This window comes from Stomoxys calcitrans, chromosome 3 (genome assembly GCF_963082655.1).
Source record: "Stomoxys calcitrans chromosome 3, idStoCalc2.1, whole genome shotgun sequence".
Taxonomy (NCBI): domain Eukaryota; kingdom Metazoa; phylum Arthropoda; class Insecta; order Diptera; family Muscidae; genus Stomoxys; species Stomoxys calcitrans.
The window spans coordinates 55,150,265-55,170,189 of NC_081554.1; the positions used below are offsets into that span (position 1 = coordinate 55,150,265).

The 19,925-nt window shown below is 42.6% G+C and overlaps 1 protein-coding gene across 1 annotated transcript in view; it reads right to left on the reverse strand.

Moving 5' to 3' along the window:
- Positions 1-18,575, reverse strand: part of LOC106092126 (uncharacterized) — a 152,726-nt gene extending 134,151 nt beyond the window's left edge. Inside the window, exon 1 of the mRNA XM_013258896.2 lies at positions 18,332-18,575. The gene's annotated coding sequence lies outside the window, so the exon portion shown is untranslated. The remainder of the gene's footprint in view (positions 1-18,331) is intronic.
- Positions 18,576-19,925: the final 1,350 nt, after the last annotated feature.

The window sequence follows — 19,925 nt, forward strand, 5'->3', positions numbered from 1 at the left end:
GGTAGTTTTAGTATGCTTTCTCTTGACGAAGGGTAGTTTTAGTACACTTTTCCTTAGGGAAGGGTAGTTTAAGTAAACATTCCCTTGGAAAAGGGTAGTTTTAGCAAAATTTCCTTTGGGAAAGGGTAGTTTTGTTTATTTTTCCTTTGGGAAGGGTATTTTTAATACAATTTCCCTGGGGGAAGGGTAGTTTAAGCACACTTTCCCTTGCTGAGGGGTACTTTTAGTACACTTTCCCTTGGGGAAGGGATGTTTTAGTACACTTTCCCTTGGGGAAGGGTAGTTTCGATATAATCTCCCTTGGGGAAGGGTAGTTTTACAACACTTTCCCTTGGGAAATGGTTGTTTCAGTATACTTTACCTTGGGAAAGAGTAGTTTTAGCGTACTTACCCTTGGGGAAAGATAGTTTTTTTACACTTTCCTTGGGAAAGGGTAGTTTTAGTACACTTTCCTTGGGAAAGGGTAGTTTTAGTACACTTTCCCTTGGGAAAGAGTAGCTTTAGCACACATTCCCTTGGGAGAGGGTTGTTTTGGTACACTTTCCCTTGGTAAAGGGTTGTTTTAGTACACTTTTCCTTTCGGAAGGGTAATTTTAGTACACTTTTCCTTGGGGAAAGGTAATTTTAGTACACTTTCCCTTTGGGAAGGGTAGTTTAAGTACACTTTCCCTTTCGGAAGTTTTAGTACACTTTCCCCTGGCGAAGGGTAGTCTTAGTACACTTTCCCTTGCTCAAGGGTAGTTTTCCTTGGGAAAAGGTAGTTTTGGTACCTCTGCCTTGCGAAAAGTGTTTTTGGTACCCTTTACCTTGGGAGAGGGTAGTTTTGATTCACTTTACCTTGGAAAAGGGTATTTTTGGTACCTTATACGTTGAAAAAAGGTTGTTTTGGTACACTATACCTTGGGGAAGGGTAGTTTTAGTACCCTATACAATGTGAAAGAGTAGTTTTGGTACCCTTTACCATTGGAAAGGGTAGTTTTGGTATCCATTACCTTGGGAAAGGGTAGTTTTGGTTCCCTTTACCTTGTAATAGGGTAGTTTTAGTACCCTATACCTTGGGGAAGTGTAGATTTAGTACCCTATACCACGGGACAGAGTAGTTTTGGTACCCTTTACCTTGGCAAAAGGTGGTTGTGATACCCTTTACCTTGGGAGGGGGGTAGTTTTGATAACCTTAACCTTGGAAAAGGGTAGCTTTGGCACACTTTTCCTTGGGAAAGGGTAGTTTTGTTGCCCTTTACCCAGGGAAAGGGTAGTTTTGATACCCTTTACCTAGGGAAAGGGTAGTTTTGGCACCCTTTACCTAGGGAAAGGGTAGTTTTGGTACCCTTTAACTAGGGAAAGGGTAGTTTTGGTACCCTTTACCTAGGGAAAGAGTAGTTTTGGTACCCTTTACCTAGGGAAAGGGTAGTTTTGGTACCCTTTACCTAGGGAAAGGGTAATATAGTACCCTATACCTTGGGGAAGGAAATATTTGGTACCCTATACCATGGGACAGAGTAGTTTTGGTACCCTTTACTTTGGGTAGGGTACTTTTGGGACGCTATACCTTGGGGAAGGGTAGCTTTAGTACACTTTTCCTTGGTAAAGGGTAGTTTTGTTACCCTTTACCTTGGGAAAGGGTAGGTTTGGTACCCTTTACCTTTGGAAAGGGTAGTTTTGGTACCCATTACATTGGGAAAGAGTAGTTTTGGTACCCTTTACCTATTAAAAGGGTAGTTTTGGTGCCCTTTATCTTGGGAAAGGGAAGTTTTGATACCCTTTACCTTAGAAAAGGGTAGTTTTGTTACCCTTTACCTTGGGAAAGGGTAGTTTTGGTTGCCATTACATTGGGAAAGGGTAGTTTTGGTACCCTTTACCTAGGAAAGGGTAGTTTGGTACCCTTTAACTAGGGAAAGGGTAGCTTTGGTACGGTTTACCTAGGGAGAGGGTAGTTTTGGCACCCTTTACCTATGGAAAGGGTAGTTTTGGTGCCCTTTGTCTTGGGAAAGGGTAGTTTTGATACCCTTTACCATGGGAAAGGGTAGTTTTGTTACCCTTTACCTTAGGAAAGGGTAGTTGTGTTACCCTTTACCTTGGCAAAGGGTAGGTTTGGTACCCTTTACCTTGGGAAAGGGTAGTTTTGGTACTCTTTTTGGGAAGGGCCGTTTTAAATGTATTTTTAGTACCCTTTACCTTGGGGAAGAGAAGATGTGGTAACCTTTACCATGGTACCCTTTACTTTGGGTAGGGTACTTTTGGTACCCTTTAGCTTGGGGAAGGGTAGCTTTGGTATACTTTTCCTTGGTAAAGGGTAGTTTTGTTACCCTTTACGTTGGGAAAAGGTTGGTTTGGTACCCTTTACCTTTGGAAAGGGTAGTTTTGGTACTCATTACATTGGGAAAGAGTAGTTTTGGTACCCTTTACCTATTGAAAGGGTAGTTTTGGTGCCCTTTATCTTGGGAAAGGGAAGTTTTGATACCCTTTACCTTAGAAAAGGGTAGTTTTGTTACCCTTTACTATGGGAAAGGGTAGTTTTGGTACCCATTACATTGGGAAAGGGTATTTTTGATACCCTTTACCTAGGAAAGGGTAGTTTTGGTACCCTTTACCTTGGGAAAGGGTAGTTTTGGTACCCTTTACCTTGGGAAAGGGTAGTTTTGGTACCCTTTACCTTGGGAAAGGGTTGTGTTGTTACCCTTTACCTTGGAAAAGGGTAGTTTTGGTACCCTTTACCTTGGGAAAGGGTAGTTTTGGTACCCTTTACATTGGGAAAGAGTAGTTTTGGTACCCTGTACCTTGGGAATGGGTAGGTTTGGTAACCTTTGCCCTGGGGAAGGGTATTTTCAGTAACGTATGCTTGGTGCCTAGCGCCCTATTTAAAACATCGTTTAGTATTAAACGGTCTAGGGAGGATCTTTCCTATATCAACTGAAGAACATGTGTCAGCTAGCACCCTGAATAAAATTGGTAAAATTTTTTGAGGATCCCAATTCCAGACATGGCTTGAAAATCTTGTAAGCGCGGAGATAAAATGGTAAGTCTCGTTCTGTTTAACCTATCGGCTACTGTTCTCTCGTTGTTCTTTGTGCATACATAGTATGCTGAGATTCCAATCATAAGGTATGTATTCTTCTAGTCCAGACTGCACAAACGAAATGATACGTACGCATCATAAGCACATCGCTTACTATCTTGAATAGGGTAGGTGGCAAACCATCGGCTTTTTCAACCTCTAAATGCTACAATGAGCTGATTCTGACTCGATGCATGCTATCTGCCACCAACCATTAGTCACTGTATTTATTAACAGATTCCCGTTTTGATGCTTGTTCTTTGGTAGAATTTATGGACTTCATGCTTACTACTGAACGTATCCAATTAATTAACCTATCGAATCTTTTGACGTCCAGCTTTCGTGGAGTATAAAATCGTACGTTTCACACTATGTTTAGACGGAACATTTGTTGCAACGACCTTTGTTCCCTCCTTGGATCGATCGATCGTACGTCTAAAAGCTTGTACTATATTCGTTTTTCGCGATATTTTTCACAGATTACTTTTTTTAAATAATAGATTTTAAAGCAAAAAAACTTGCTAATCTCATTCAGTAGGACATGTCCTTATTACTAAAGGTAAAATTTTAATGAAACTGTTATTTTGACATTGTTATTTGTGTAGTGTTTCAAAAAAGTAATCCCGAAAACATGGGTTTTCAACGGTAAAAACCAGCCATAACACGCTGCGTGAATGCCTACCATCTATCACAACTTCCGTAATTCAGTTTCTCGCTTTTTGATCTAAGGACAGGCACGTGTTCTAGTGAATATCACCATGTTGAAGTATGTTGCTGGTAACCTAACGTTTTTGAAGCAGCGAAGTCTATAAGTCTCAACTCATTATTGGAGTTTCTATGGGTAGAAAACAAACAGGGCAAAGATATTCTTCCTTTCTATCTTGGCATGCACCCAAAATCATTGACCTTGGTTGTTGATACTGATTAATTTTCAAATCCAACTGTTGCAGTGCATGTTGTGTGGCTTGCCAAAATTAATTGGAGGCACACACAAAAAGGGTCATAGTCCTTGGATTTCAGTATTCAGCTGCCCTCAAAATGGATTGGTGTATTAAAAAAATGCCCATTTTCTAATAGTCCAAGTGAAACAGAAAGAGGAAGACAACCGATGATGATGATGATGAAATGAATAAAATTGATTGCAAAACGACTCTTTGATTTGCATTTGAATGGTTGTTTAACAATTCTTAGGCCTAGCTTGGATGAGTTTTGGGGTTGTGCTGTTGATAGCCATCTTATAGACATCCTAGAACACACACACACTAAATAAAAAGATGCAAGAAACGGATGCCTTGTCAAACTGTGCAAAATGGAAAACAAAATGTCAACAACAAAACAAGAACCATTCATCCACTTTAAGGCGGTAAAAATTACCGTTATAGTTACGCCATTATTCGTTGTTTTTGATTTAATTCTCTCAATGCATTTCTCTGTCGCTACTCAGTTAGTATCCCCCTACACACACATGCTGAGATGACCACACACAACAAACAAGCAGAACTGCACTGTAACTGAAACAAAATCAACGCGTGCGCTAAAAATGCCAATAACATCTCTGCTTGCGTCGCTGACTGAAGGTCATTATACAGCGCTGGATTTTGTTGTTGTTGGTGTGCTTGGTGGATTGTTTTTGTATTTTTGCGCATTGTTTTGTTATTGAAACGAGGGAACAGAAATACCAGAACGAAGAAGAAGCAAAGTTGAACACAACAACAAATTTACTTTAAGAATTGAGCCAATGTTGCCAACATTGGAAATTAGAGATGCATGATAGCGTCGATATCATCAAATGGCCTAAAGTGATGATTTAAAATCGTTAAAATCGAAGGGGGTCAATATAGCTATTGGTGTCATAACGGGACATATAGGACTACGAGTTCATTTATGTAAAATCGGTGCGGCAAGTGATAGCATGTGTAGGGCATGCGGGGGAGATAATGAGATGTCGGAGCACTTTCTTTGTCATTGCCCGGGTTTCGCGTCTAACAGATACCGGCACTTAGGTGGGGACACATTACCAGATATGAACCAACTTAGGGGCGTGGCATGGAAAAAAATTAAGGATTTTGTTAGTAGCACGGAACAACAAGCCGATTACTGGCTTAGGTGTAGGTCTATAGTGGGGCAGATTAATATCTGCACCCTCTCTTCATCCTAACCTTTCTTATTTCAACAGCAGCAGCTACTGAAGCATCTATGGAGAAATCGTCCACACCGCAAGTGTACAGTGTTCTGAGAAAGAGTGGTTCCACTGCTTTCTCAATCGCCCCTGTATGCGTAAGGAAACTCATCATGCCGGACTCAGAAGACAAGGCCAAAGCAACAACGGTGGAAATTTTAAATCCTGACTATAGTCCGGTTTCTGCAATTAAAGCCAACACCATTGTTCTGATGACAGGGGGATTTGATGTAGTTCTAAACTACTCAAGGGTACGGAGAATGGGAGACACAGAGTCTGTATTCTTGCAAAGAGCAGTCAAAATGTTTTTCTTCTTCCATCGCTAAGCACTGAAGCTGGAGACCACCGTAGCGCAGAGGCTAGCATGTCCGCCTATGACGCTGGACGTCTTGGTTCGAATCCAGGCGAGAACATCAGAAAAAAAATTTTCAGCGGTGGTTATCCCCTTATCAGTTAAGAAATAATTTTTAATGGTTTCAACTATTTTCATTTTGTTGACCAGTGTAATTTTTTATGATGTTTTCCTACTCCGAAGGTAAAAAACTGCCCTTTCCTTAAAATACTGGCAATATTTATCCAAAATATCTGCTGGCAACCCTCAAGCCGTAGTTCATACTCGCACTCGTAGTAGCAGTAGTACGAGTGAGTGCGAAATGAATGTTGTTGACGTCGTCTTAGAATGACTTAAAATGGGAAAACAACAAAATAAACGAAAACAAAAACAAGGCAGCAACAACAACAAAACTATGATGAGCACGACATCACACACTTATCGTAACGACATCGTTCAAAGGCGCAGCGGGGCTAGGTGTGATTTGATGGTGGTTTTGGGGTGATAGTGTGACGAAGACAACTACGATGGTGATGATGATGATTATGATGAGACAGCAGCTCAATGGCGTTGTTGGTGATGACGATGACAACGACAACGACGATGATGATGATGGCGATATCTTTACAGGTTCGTTTTGTATCTTTCAAATTCAAGCATTATTGCTGTTTTTTTGTTGGTTGTGCTTTTGTTATGCACGTTTCGGCGGCGCTATTGTTGATGTTGTTGTTCTCGCATTTGGTCTATTGAAAGCAGGGATGGCAAATTTAAAATGTTACAAAAACAGGGAACTTTTGATAGCAAGGCAGATAGGATAGTAGAGACGAGCAAAGATGAGTGCACTGTATTTGTACCTGTTTTGAACGATATGGACATGGAATCCAGCTGTGGAATAAGGCAGCAGCAGACAATGGGTTGCCGGATGCTAATGGGATTTTGTGAAAAATGTGGTTAGAATAAGGCATATTTGATGATTGTTATAAGGACTGTCGACAGTCTCGCTAAGTAGATTACGTTCTGCTCATAGCCGCACAATGTTTTAAGTCCTCTAAGCACTATTTAAGGAACTCCGATGAAATATATTGAGATACTTGTTGGAACGGACTTCGTCGGATTCCGGCCGGAATTCGTACCTGGGCACACTGATCAACAGCGAGAACCGTTGCCATTGTCTAGCGTTCCAAACCAATGAATACAATTTCCAACGGACGCGCAGCATCATGTACTACCATGAAAGCAGTGCAATTGTTGCAGAAAAAAAATCTGTCATTACACTAACACATACATTGGGAAAAGTACAGCTAATAGGCAGGGTTGTCGAGCGTGGTTAATGGGGTATTTGTATCATAGAGGCGTTTTCGCAATAAATACGATACAAAAGCCACATACCTACACACGGCCTTTGAAGCCATCGCACCTAATATGGTTGAAAAGTCTCCTAACCAAAGACGACGCGCCCCATAGTGGTTGGTGTGTGCAACGAAAATCTTCAATCATTAAGCTCGTCTCGAAAGAGAAACAAACAAAAATTGTTAAATTTAATGATTTTCTCCCTAAAAGGCAAAAAAACTTAAACATTTTTTTTATTGATGTGTGTTTTTCTATTGGCTACCTGTTTTATGATTATATAACAGAAATCACAGCTATGAGTGTTCATTAAGGTGGAGGTTAGGTTAGGTTGAAAAGAGGGTGCAGATATTTATCTAACCTAACCTCCACATTAATGAACACTCATAACTGTGATTTCTGTTACATAATCACAAAACAGGTAGCCAATGGAAAAACACACATCAATAAAAAAAACCTAAAAAACCTACTATAAAATATGCAGTATAAATATATGTTCATTGATCGAGTTGTGTCTTTCAACAAGTTCAGACAAACCTGAATAACGGCAAGGCATTTGACAATCAAGTTATTGAATGCAACACAACATGTAAATCAAGAAGAGCTTTTTTAATACGGAGAAGAACAAGGAAATCCGGACAAAGAACCTAGCCCAGTTTCAAGCTCCATAAAAAAGATATAATGTGGTAATAGTTGATGGATCATTAAGTAAATAGAGTCGCATCACTTCATTGGATGCTTCATATTTCTTTAACCGACTACCACAGAACGGGGATAGAGGATCGAGCTAATTGCAATAGAGCTTAAGTCCCTATAGAACAAAACATTGAACTTTCCGCTTATATCCGACCAAGCTATTTGTCCAAAACTATTCAAACTTCTGAAAGACAGCAAACGCTGCGGAAAAAAAATTTTAATAGCTTTCCAAGCGACTTGATCTTCGGTGGTACTTCTTAATTTCCTGACACCAACTTTTGAGTTGTCTTTCACCACTTGATCTTTCTTTCCATTGGGCCCTCGGTCGTCCCAGTTTGCATGTATCTCCGTGATCGCCTTCAAAAGATTTCTACGCTGGAGCTTCTTCATTCATTCTGACAACATAACCTAGCCAACGCAACCGTTGTATTTTAATACGTTTAACTAAGCCAACGTCGTTATACAGCTCATATAGTTCGTGGTTCATACGACACCGATACTCTCCATCAATGCAAACTGTTCCATAAATCTTACCAAGCATCTTTCTCTCAAACACTCCAAGTACTGACTAGTTTTCTTTCACAAGTACTGCTGCCTTGGAACCATTTAACAACACGAATGGGATCAGTGACTTTTCAGAGTTATTTCCTTCTGCCGAGACGTGGCCTTTTTTCTTAACTGCTTGATTAATCCAAAGTAGCATCAGTATGCCAGTACTACCCTTCGTTTTATTTCAAAACTGGTGTCATTTGTTTCGGTTACGGCGGTACCGAGGTAGATAAGGTAATTGACTATCTCAAAGTTGTGTTTCCCAGCCTTCCTTTTCTCCTCTCAATTTTCTTTATCTGCTCGGATGTATAAAGCGTTTTAAAAGTTGTTACCATCCATTTTGTTTTATCTCCATTTACTGCCAGACCCACTTTCCACTGCCAGACCCACTTACCACTGCCAGACCCACTTTCGCTGATTCTCTTTGGATTCTTTCAAAGGCTGCAATTAGTACTTCCGGTGACCGACCCATTATATCGTTCTTCCAGCCATACCGCGCAGAAGTGCTGATGCATACGACTTATCAGTGTGTCACCTCCGGTCTTAAATAGTTCAGCGGGCAATCTATCGGCTCCTGCTGCCTTGTTGTTCTTCAGTTGGGTCACTGCTACTTGGACCTCATTCTGACTAGGAGGCAAACATTTTATACCATAATCAGGGATTCATTTTGGACGCCATTGTCGGACATTAGCAGCTGGGCAAACTGTTCTTTCCATATCCCCAGCGCACTATCTTCATCAATTACCAGAATTCCTTCTTTGTCCCTGCAGGAGGATGTGCCTGCACCAAAGCCATCGGTTTGTGTTATAGAATCGTTTAGTAGAATTTTCGAACTTCATTCTGACTCCTCTACATGTCAATTCGCTCACATTGGTGTCCTTCCATTTCCTTTTTCATTCTCCTCTCTCCTTTTCTCCCGATACCTCTCCTTGCTACTGATTGCAAGGTTGCTGTATATGCTGCATTTTTGGCTTCAGTAGCATTTCGACACTCTCCCTCAAACCTTGGGTTTCTCGGAAGACGCTTTTCGTTCCCAAGTACGAATTTCGCGAATGGATTGCCACTGCGCTGTTATATCTGCGGAACAAGGAGTGCTTTCACCAAGCTGTTGGGTCAGTCGAGTGAAGTATGCAGTTGCCATCTCTTGTGTGTGCATCTTTCTAATGTCCAGCTTCCGTGCAGTGTCAGGTCCTACTTTTCTCGCCATACTCAAACAGGTGCGAACCTTTGCTGCAACTAGGTAATGATCCGAATCCACATTCGATCCACTGATCGTACATCTGACACGCTGGATGAATGTCTTCCATCTATCACAACGTGATCAATTTGGTTCCTTACTTCACGATCGTGGGACAACCATGAGGATTTGGGACTTTTTTTATGTTGAAATCTGGTGCTGCTTGGCCTGCTTGCCCTTGACTTCCGTCCGGGCATGGGCACAAATAAGGCTGATGTTGTTGAATTTGGCTTGTATGTGGATTGAAGCTAGCCTCTCATCCTCCGTAGAAAACCTGAAGACGAGCTGTTTCATTCTCCGACTAACCACAAATCCACAGCCAAATTCATAGCTCGTGTCATGACAGCTGTAGTATAGTTCGTCACCGTTTGTTGTTGTTGTGTCGCCATTCCCGCTCCATCGCACTTCCTGTAAGGCGGTAAAATCTGCCTTTTACTTCCCCAATACATCCGCCATTGCGTATACTGCACCTATACTATAAAGAGCACAGACGTTTCAGGTGCAGATCCTGATCCTTTTTCGTTCGAGTAGGTCGCCAATGTTAGGGAGGTTAATTTGTACTATTCTTGCGGTTCTCAGAGTAAATGCAAATTTTGCCCATGAATATTCCACTAAGAAACAGAAACTTCTCCCATATCAATGAATGCAGTCCAATTCAAGTTTTAAGCTCAATGATAAGGGACCTCTTTTTTATAGTCGAGCCCGAAAGCGTACCGCAGTGCGACTTCCTTGGGAGAGAAGTTTTTACATGGAATAGTTGCTCACAAATGTTGCTAGCATTAGGAGGGGAAAACCACCGCTGAAATTTTTTTCTGATGGTCTCGCCAGGATTCGAACCCAGGCTTTCAGCGTTATAGGGGCGGGTTACTGGCCCAGTGCCCCGATCGCAAGGGCTATGTGAGATCGTATATGTATCCCTCGAAATCGTGAGTCGCTTGCTCCAAGATCCGACGTTCGCTTCCAGCTGTTCCTAACCTGAGAAGAGACGGTGATGTTGGCCATTGGTTATTTGAAGGCGCCAATAACTCGCCTTGTCATTTCAAGTGTCATTGGCACTCAGTATTTAAGGAAGAGTCAGTGGCACTTGACCTCTCAAGTTACTCTGGGAAATGAGAAGGCGGCGAATATTCTAGGGAGTGCTTTGTCCACGGATAGTGAATCAGTCGCCGGGCTCGCATATGTCCTATTTGTCTAACAACTGTACATGGATGTCAATATTTCAGGACATTTAGAGCTTACCTCTACCGTAGCAGGACGAAGAAACTGCTGATCTTTGATACGAGATCAGCGAGGATGGAGGATGGGGATGGAACGATCGAACATTTCCTCTGCTCGAGTCCGAGTCTATAGGGGTACAATCTTTTCATCTGATGGAGGCCCACATGTTTTGGTCTTAATGGGCTGAAGCTTTCCCTCTGTGAAAGGCGGGGTTTCTCCTATCTGGATGTGACTGGAGATGCGCAGGAGTTCTTCCAGATACGTAAACAAGAAGGGACGACTTCAACTTGACGAGGGTGAGACTATTGAGCACTGACTGTGTTCATGTTTAGTTCAACAAGGACTCAGGCGTTCCATCTGGTTGAGGCGGTTTTTCTCCGAGCTGGGTAAACTTGCAGACAACTCTTTAGGTAATGTCCTCAGATACGAAGACAAGACGAAATGGCACGGTCATGCGCCTCGAATATGGGCTTGCTCCCTACTTTCTGCCTGCATTACTTCATCTCCCTAGTTCTGGCCTAAGAATTTACACTTTTTTATATTGTAAATGGACCATATCGGTCCATATTTTCATAAAGCTGTCATATAAAACGATCTTGGATTTTAACTTCCTGAGCCACTAGAGGGCGCAATTTTTATCCGAAAACGAAAACGCACGTAGCGTTTTGTTATGACTTACAACAACTGTGGTAAGTAGGGTTCAAATCGGTTGATAACCTGATAAAGCTGTCATATAAACCGATCTGGGATCTTGATTAATTGAGTCTCTAGCGTGATCAATTATTATCCGACTTAGCTGAAATTTTATATAAAGTATTTTGTTTTGACTTCCAACAACAATGTCAAGTATGGTCTAAATCGGTTCATAACCTGCTATAGCTCCCATATAAACCGATCTTCAGATTTGATTTCATGAGCCTCTAGAGGGCGCAATTCTTACACGATTTGGCAGAAATTTTGTACAATGACTTATCTTATGATCTTCAACATATGTGCCAAATCTGGTTCGAATCGGTCCATAACCTGATATACCTTCAATGGCATGGCAATTTTTATCCGTTATCCTTTGTTTGCCGGGTAAAAAACTTGACCAATGCGATCCATGATGGAGGGTATATAAGATTCGGCCCGGCCGAACTTAGCACGCTTTTACTTGTTCTTTACTAACATCGCTTTCTTAACAGAGCGTACTCACCTAAATCTACCACAACTATGTACCGTAATCAAAATGTACTAAATATAGTACCAATTGTTCCCATACCTTCCAGAAAGTAAACAAAAGCAAACAAGACGTATTTTTGCGTGTGCATGTGTCTCACCCTCTCTGCCACGAATTGGTGTGGTACCCATAAAGCTTCATTGTTTATTAGGCAAAGTAGCTTGAGGCGTACTGTGAAGGCATGTACGTATGTATGTTGTATGAATGTTATGTGCGAAAGAATGCGTTTGAGGCATGCTCGCATGCATGCGCGTATGTGTTTGTGACAGTATGGGGTTATTACTCACAAAAATAAGTTGTTGCTGGTGCCTTGCCGCCGCTATTGTTCTTGTTTTTGTGTTTGTTTTCATTCTTGGTCACCATGCTTTTGTTGTAATGCCTGTACTTACCGCAAATAAACGCTTCGCGAAAAGAGGATAATGTTTTTGTCGACAATGGTGATGATGATGATGTTGAAGTAGAAGAAGCATTCACTTTGTATTTCTGTTTTGATGTCAAGTTAAGAACATGTAAAAAAACAACAAAAAAAAATCAAACCGACTCAGCTCAGTCACCAGCAGCAGCCAGGCATGGTCACAAACATAGCCGGTATGTCAGTTACACCAATGCATTCGTTGTTTTTTTTTCATGATAACTGCACTGCACTGCTTTTCTTTGATTTCGTTTTGTATACCGTTGTTATTGTCTTTATAATATTCTTAAGGTTTTTTTTATTTGAGGTTTTGAATGTGGTGGAGGTGTCTGCTCTGTTTGCTACTATTTTGCGAAGAGCTTAAGCATTGATGTGTGTGTATGTGTGTTTAAGACAAAAAACGTCGTAAACAATCTTATCCGCAACACAAAGAATCAAGCACGCAAAAAGCAAAACAATATTCTCGCATACGAAGCAAACAACAACACCGACCGCCGTGCTCCACGTTTTTATTATGAACTGCATTCATTCAGTCACTCACTCACTCACTTACTCACTCTGTGTGTGATACGCAACAACTGTGCTAAGGAATTTTGGCGTACGAGCGCAATACGCAAAGCTACCATTGCAAGCAGAACAATGCCAATAACACCACACACACACACACCGACATAATAACAAACTCAGTAAAACAACAAAAAATGGCAACTGCAATGCATGCACAAAAATTAAAAATACTACGACGACATCGTTAGGGCTCTCCCTCTCTCTCTCTCTCTTTCTCCACAATATACGCCTCCCTACCACCCATTGGCCAATGCACAACGCATAATGCAAATCAACCTAAAGTGCCAACGACGTGAGCACACACTCATTCATACTCATGAGTAATACGCGCTCTTTCCCCAAGAACCAACAACACAGTGTTGCCACTCTGCGATCAATGTTCGGATTATTCGAATATTAAATATGAAATTTGGTCAAAATGATAAAAAAAAGATTACACATAAAGGCAAAGAGAGGGCATCTTCCCAATAAATTCCCACACATTGGGTATTTATCTGCAATTTATTGGGTAAAAACTCAATGTGTGGGAATTTATTGGCCAGATGCCAATTTCTATAGAAAATTTTGATTTCAATCAAACATAGTGGAATATTTTTAAAACTTGCGTAGTTTTTTTCTGACATGGGGAAAGCCCTACGGTGGGGAGTTCCCGCCAATTCTCAGGATCTTTTCCTTTTGGATCGCAACACGAAAAAAATCGATGCCGTGCTAGTAATGCGAAGCAATTTTCTGTGGACGGTCAGCGATACCATGGAAAAATCACTGATATCGCGATGGGCTACGAGAAATGGTTTGAGGACTTATCCAAGGAAGAAGGAATTGGTGGAATTGGTAGTACTCAATTCGAAAATGTTCTGAAGATGAAATATGGAGGAAAGAATCCACATTCTACTACTGCTGGATGGTGTTCAATAGGAAGTGAGAAGTTTTCCCGAAGAGGATTTATTTGATATTTTTTTTTAGATTTTAGACTCCCCGTCTTTGGGCGTTGTCAAATAACTGGGCATAGTCCATGCTTCGTAACGGCTGGAAAAGGAATAGTCCATGCTTCGTAACGGCTGGAAAAGGAATACTGAGGAATCACTGTGCGTCTTCTACTCCTACAGGAGGATGTTCGGTAGAGGGTAAGGAGGGATGATGATATTATGGATATACACGGGTATGGTGAGACTAGTGGTAACATTTCCATGGGGCACTAGTATGGTGGAAGGCTGTGAAAAGGAGGACTCGAACCAGGGAGTTCCAGAAGGCTGATCTGAGTGGCAATCACGGTTAAGAGCGTTAAGGTTCACATAGTCAGCAGGTTTGTAAGCGATGTTGGATATGCAATATATTGAGGTCTATATTCGGAACTGTGCCGGCAAGGTTGCGATTTGTGGCTAGGGAAATAAAGACTCGCACCAGCAATTTCCAGAAGGCTGACCTACGTTGGAAAGGAGGACTTGCACCAGCAAGTTCCAGAAGGCTGACCTGCGTTGAATTCACGGGAGTGTTGAGGTCACAACATCAGCAGCTTTCGAAGCGATGCTGCCCATATTGAGGTCTATATTCGGAACTGTGAAACATAGGAGAGGTCTATTTTCGGAACTGTGCCGGCAAGGTTGTGATTTGTGGCCATGGAAAGGAGGAATTTTACCAGGAAGTTCCAGAAGGCTGACCTGCTCTGGAAAGGAGGACTTGCACCAGCAAGTTCCAGAAGGCTGACCTGCGTTGAATTCACGGGAGTGTTGAGGTCACAACATCAGCAGCTTTCGAAGCGATGCTGCCCATATTGAGGTCTATATTCGGAACTGTGCAACATAGGAGAGGTCTATTTTCGGAACTGTGCCGGCAAGGTTGTGATTTGTGGCCATGGAAAGGAGGAATCGTACCAGGAAGTTGTAGAAGGCTGACCTGCTTTGGAAAGGAGGAATCGCACCAGGAAGTTCCAGAAGGCTGACCTGCATTGGAATCACGGGAACGTTAAAGTTCATAACATCAGCAGCTTTCGAAGCTATGCTGGACATATTGGTAACATTTCTATGGGGCACTCGTATGGTGGAAGGCTGTGAAAAGGAGGACTCGAACCAGGGAGTTCCAGAAGGCTGACCTGAGTTGCAATCACGGTTAAGAGCGTTAGGGTTCACAACGTCAGCAGGTTTGTAAGCGATGTTGGATCTGCAACATATTGAGGTCTATATTCGGAACTGTGCCGGCAAAGTTGCGATTTGTGGCTAGGGAAAGAAAGACTCGCACCAGCAAGTTCCAGAAGGCTGACCTACGTTGGAAAGGAGGACTTGCACCAGCAAGTTCCACAAGGCTGACCTGCGTTGAATTCACGGGAGTGTTGAGGTCACAACATCAGCAGCTTTTGAAGCGATGCTGCCCATATTGAGGTCTATATTCGGAACTGTGCAACATAGGATAGGTCTATTTTCGGAACTACGCCGGCAAGGTTGTGATTTGTGGCCATGGAAAGGAGGAATCTTACCAGGAAGTTCCAGAAGGCTGACCTGCTTTGGAAAGGAGGAATCGCACCAGGAAGTTTCAGAAGGCTGACCTGCATTGGAATCAGAGGAACGTTAAGGTTCATAACATCAGCAGCTTTCGAAGCGATGCAGGATATATTGAGGCCTATATTCGAAGCTGTGCAACATATTGAGGTCTATGTTCGGAACTGTGCCGGCAAGGTTGCGATTTGTGGCTATGGAAAGGAGGATTCGTTCCAGGAAGTTCCAGAAGTCTGAACTGTGTTAGAAAGGAGGACTCGCACCAGCTAGTTCCAGAAGGCTAACTAACGTTAGAATCACGGGAGACTTAAGGTCCACAACGTCAGCAGTTTTGGAAGCGATGCTGGATATGCAACCTATTGAGGGCTAAATTCGAAACTGTGCCGTCGAGGTTGCGCTATGTGCTTAGACTGAGGGAACTCGGCATGCTGAAGGAAAATGCTTACGGCCAAAGTTCCTTTCCGGATACTATTGATGCGGCAGGTAGGCTAAGGGAGTTCGCAGAATTTTTGGGCACCAGGACCGATTCAAGATCGAGCATCTCGGAAGTGAGGACTGGCAGGCGGATGATGTGTTTTTGAGGGGGATGACACCTTAGTCTTCACAAATGGCCACAAGATGGAGTCATGGATGGGATTGGTGGTCTATTCCGAGACACTGGACATCGGCATGTCAGTGAGACTGCCGGAGGAGTGAAAGGTTTTTCAGGCAGGGGCCGATACGTGATAGGATATCCAGGATTAGCTTTGCCAGAAAAGAGGAGTGGCAGACGGGTGATGTGTTTTTGAGGGGGGATGACACCTTAGTCTTCACAAATGTCCGCAAGATGGAGTCATAAACGGGATTGGGAGTCTACTCCGAGATACTCGACATCGACATATCAGTGAGACTGCCGGAGGAGTGAAAGGTTCTTCAGGCAGGGGTTTGTGCCATTAGAGATGGTTTGAAGATGGAGTCAGGGACGGGTTTGCAGTCCGTTCCGAGAAACTCTATATTGATAAGTCAGTACACTGCCGGGTGAATATAATGCAAATTCGCCAATGAATATTCTATTAAGGATGAGGGGCAAACTTCTCACTAATCAATGAGTGCTGTCTGATTTAAGTTTAAGCTGAATGATAACATGTCAGTTTGGCTTTTAGCGTCATAGGCGGGGATACTAGCCTCTGCGCTACGGTGACCTCTAGATGATTGTACGGTCATTCAAACAGAGGTCTGTGTCATAGGAGATAGCTCCAAGGTGGAGTCGGGGACGGGTTAGGGGTTATACTCAGACGCACTCAACATCGGTATACCAGTGAAACTGCGGACGAATGTCATCCAGATGTCTGTGACAGGCCAAATGAAGTCATGGGAAGAGATTCATCGCCCTGGAAGCTTTGGACTTATGTGGATAGTCTTAAGTCCTTGGATTCGAGGACAATGAACTCGAAGCGGGTGGCGGAGTGTTTGGAATCACTGAAAAAACTTCGATCTCATGACGAATATATTTCTGGAAGGGCTTTTCCACGGCGAGCGTATGCCAGGATGGTGAGTGTACGCCAGGCAGATATACGTGACATTTCTCAAACAACTGAATATAGTGGAGGGGCTGGTCGGTGAGCAGTCGCTGGTGAGGTGGAAATCTTTATATGGAGGCCGAAGTGACAGAACACTCTGCTCTACCGTCGACCAAAGTAGGACTAAGGAATTGCTGGCCTTTTGGAAGGAATCCTGGGAAGAGATTTACCACTTTCGTAGCCTGGTTTTTTTATGGACAGTATGACGGTGCTCAAAGCCTTCAATTTGAAATCAAAGTGCTTGGCGGAATGTTTTGGGATCCTTTAATAAACTACGGTCATATGACATAGCGCTAACTTGATTCCCCGGACATGATGGTGTTTCGGGAAATGAGAAGATGGACATATATGTGAAAACGGACCTATTTCCCATTATATGTCCGTTTTCTCATATATGTCCAACTTCTCATTTCCCGAAACACCATCATTTCCGGGGAATCAAGTTAGCGCTATGACATATAATGAGAAGACGGACAAGACCGGCCGCCGGTCTTCCATAGGTTACATTTGATGAACAGTTCGGATTCCATGGACCTCGCCACCAACTCCGCACTGGCCATCTCCTCTACTATGTTCAGTATAGTAGAGGAGGTGGCTAGTGCGGAGTTGGTGGTGAGGTCCATGGAAGCCGAACTGCCAGAAAACTGTGGCCTACCTACCGTTGGCCAAAGGAGGACTGCCGTGTACCGAGCACTTTTATCGAAGTTATAAACGGGCACTGTGGGATGGCCCCTATGGTTGCACACAAGCCAATTCCGCTTAAGGATTACCGTCGAAGTTGTTTGGATGAGGGTAAGACTTGCTTTGCTTTGCTCATATCCAGGGTCTACAGGGGCACAGGCTTTCCTTCTTAAGGAGGTTTTTTTTTTCTTTGATCCGGGAAATTTTTCAAATGTGTCTCTGGGATGTGTATAAGATGATATTTTTCGACATAGCCTCGATGGGATCCTGCGCTGATCTTCCAGGAATACATGACCCCTTGAAGCTCAGAACCACTGATGGACACACACCGAGTAGACAGTCAGGTGGGTGTGGAGGCACATCCATATAGGCGTGCCGGAAGGAAGCTTGCCCCCTACTCTCTTTCTTCACCTCATTATCTCGTCTCAACGTCTGATCTGGGGATTAACATTTTTTCTTTACTTTTCACCTACTCATCTTTCACGCGGGGGGCATCACAAAGGCCCAGACTTGCCTACGAGAAAACTCACCTTTATGGTGAGCTACCCATTCAACCTGAATCTAAACCTTCTTTCTCCATCTTTCTTTTTCAGTCGAAAAGTCGTTGAGTTCAAACGTTCAAAAGCTGTACGACATTTTTTCTTATAGTCTACAGGCCCTACAAGTCACTAAAAATCTGTCCATTTAAATTCAAACCGAAGCTTTACTTATGATATGCCAGAGTGGCCTCCGATGTTTTGTTTTGAAAATATTTAGCAATTCTACTCTATTTTACTTTTCCTCCTTACTTACCCAATATTCGTAGCACAAAATGCCGTTGTTGTTTTTACAGCGAAAGACTTGCTGGGGGTTTGATGCAACAACAGCTGTTGTTGTCCTGGCGCTGTCTTTCGCATTCTTGTCAAAGTCTTTAGCGCCTGTTGTTGTTGTTTTTGCTCCCATTTTCCTAACAGTTAATCATAATGACGTTGTTGACGTTGGTTGGTTTAGGGCTTGGGAGTAGAAGATTTTTGGGGAATGTAACCCCAAGTACATGCTGAAAAGAAAATGTTTTTGATAATTTAAGATACAAATGAAAAATCTGTCAAAGAGTAGGAATTTTTTTAGAAGAAAATCCTATAAAACTTCGTTTTTATAGGAAATATTTTTTTCCATAGGCAATTTTGTCAAAATTTCAATTCTAAGTTGTTAAGGTTTCTTTACTATAGCCAATTTTTGAATCAGTGGCGCCCGAGCAGGGACCCGCAGATTTAGTAAATATTGGCAAAATATAACTTCCATTGGTAATTTCTTTCTCTTCTATTTCCTTGATATAGAAAATTGAATGTACATTAGCGCAAAGACGGGAGAGTTATCTAACTAAGTTTAGATAGCCCACCACAAAGGTGAATTCACTTGGAGGCCAGTATTGACTCATTGTGTGACACTCCAGCGACAATGAATTGTGTGTAAAGAAAAAAGGGAGAGTTTCTAACGCAGAGCTTGCGAAGAGAGAGGGAGATAAAGTAAATGTAAGAGGAGAGGCAGCGCCCTTCCCATCTTGTCCATGTATCTAAGGAGATCTCTTAAAGATTTATCTGCAAGTCCACTCAGATCAGAGAAAACCCGTCACTCCAAGTTGGAGAACATGTGTTAATAGCCTTCTTCTCATCCTCGTCATGTCGAAATCATAACGACTTTTTAGCGCATCAAAGGGGACCTCCTCCTTATCCTCGTAAAGTCGCAACTATCCCGTACTCTTGCAAGTTCACTTAGATCAAAGAAAACTCGTCTTCCCAAGATGGGGCCTGTGTCAATAGCCTTCTCCTAATCCTCGCCATGTCGAAACCATCCCGTCTCACTCACGCATCTAACTTAAGTCAAAGCCTCATCCTCTCAACTCGAAACCTGCAAGTCCGTCTTTCCAAGATAGAGATCCCTTTTTTAAAGTCTCCTTCTCTTTGACATGACGAGGATGATAAGAAGACTATTAATACCATCCCGACATTTTAACGCATCTAAAGAGACCTTCTCCTCGTCAATGTCAAGTCGAAATTATTCCCGTTTTCTTTACGAATTTAAAAAGATCTCCCAGCAATACATCTGCAACTTCACTCAGATCGCAGGAAAATCGTCTACCCAAGATTGAGAGCATGTGTCTCTGTACTCCCGTACATGAGCAAAGCAAGTGTTCTATCATCCTTATCTTCATGAAGAGAAGTTTCACCGAATGGCATATCGCACAGTTCCCAATTATAACCCCTGCAAAAGTGCTCACCGCCATCTTATCAAAAGCCATTCATCCTGTAGTCTCAGCGATATACCGATATCGGGCGTCTCGTAGAACACCCCCCATACCATCCCTGACTTCATCTTGGAGGCAACTGTGATGAAGTCTCATTCTCCT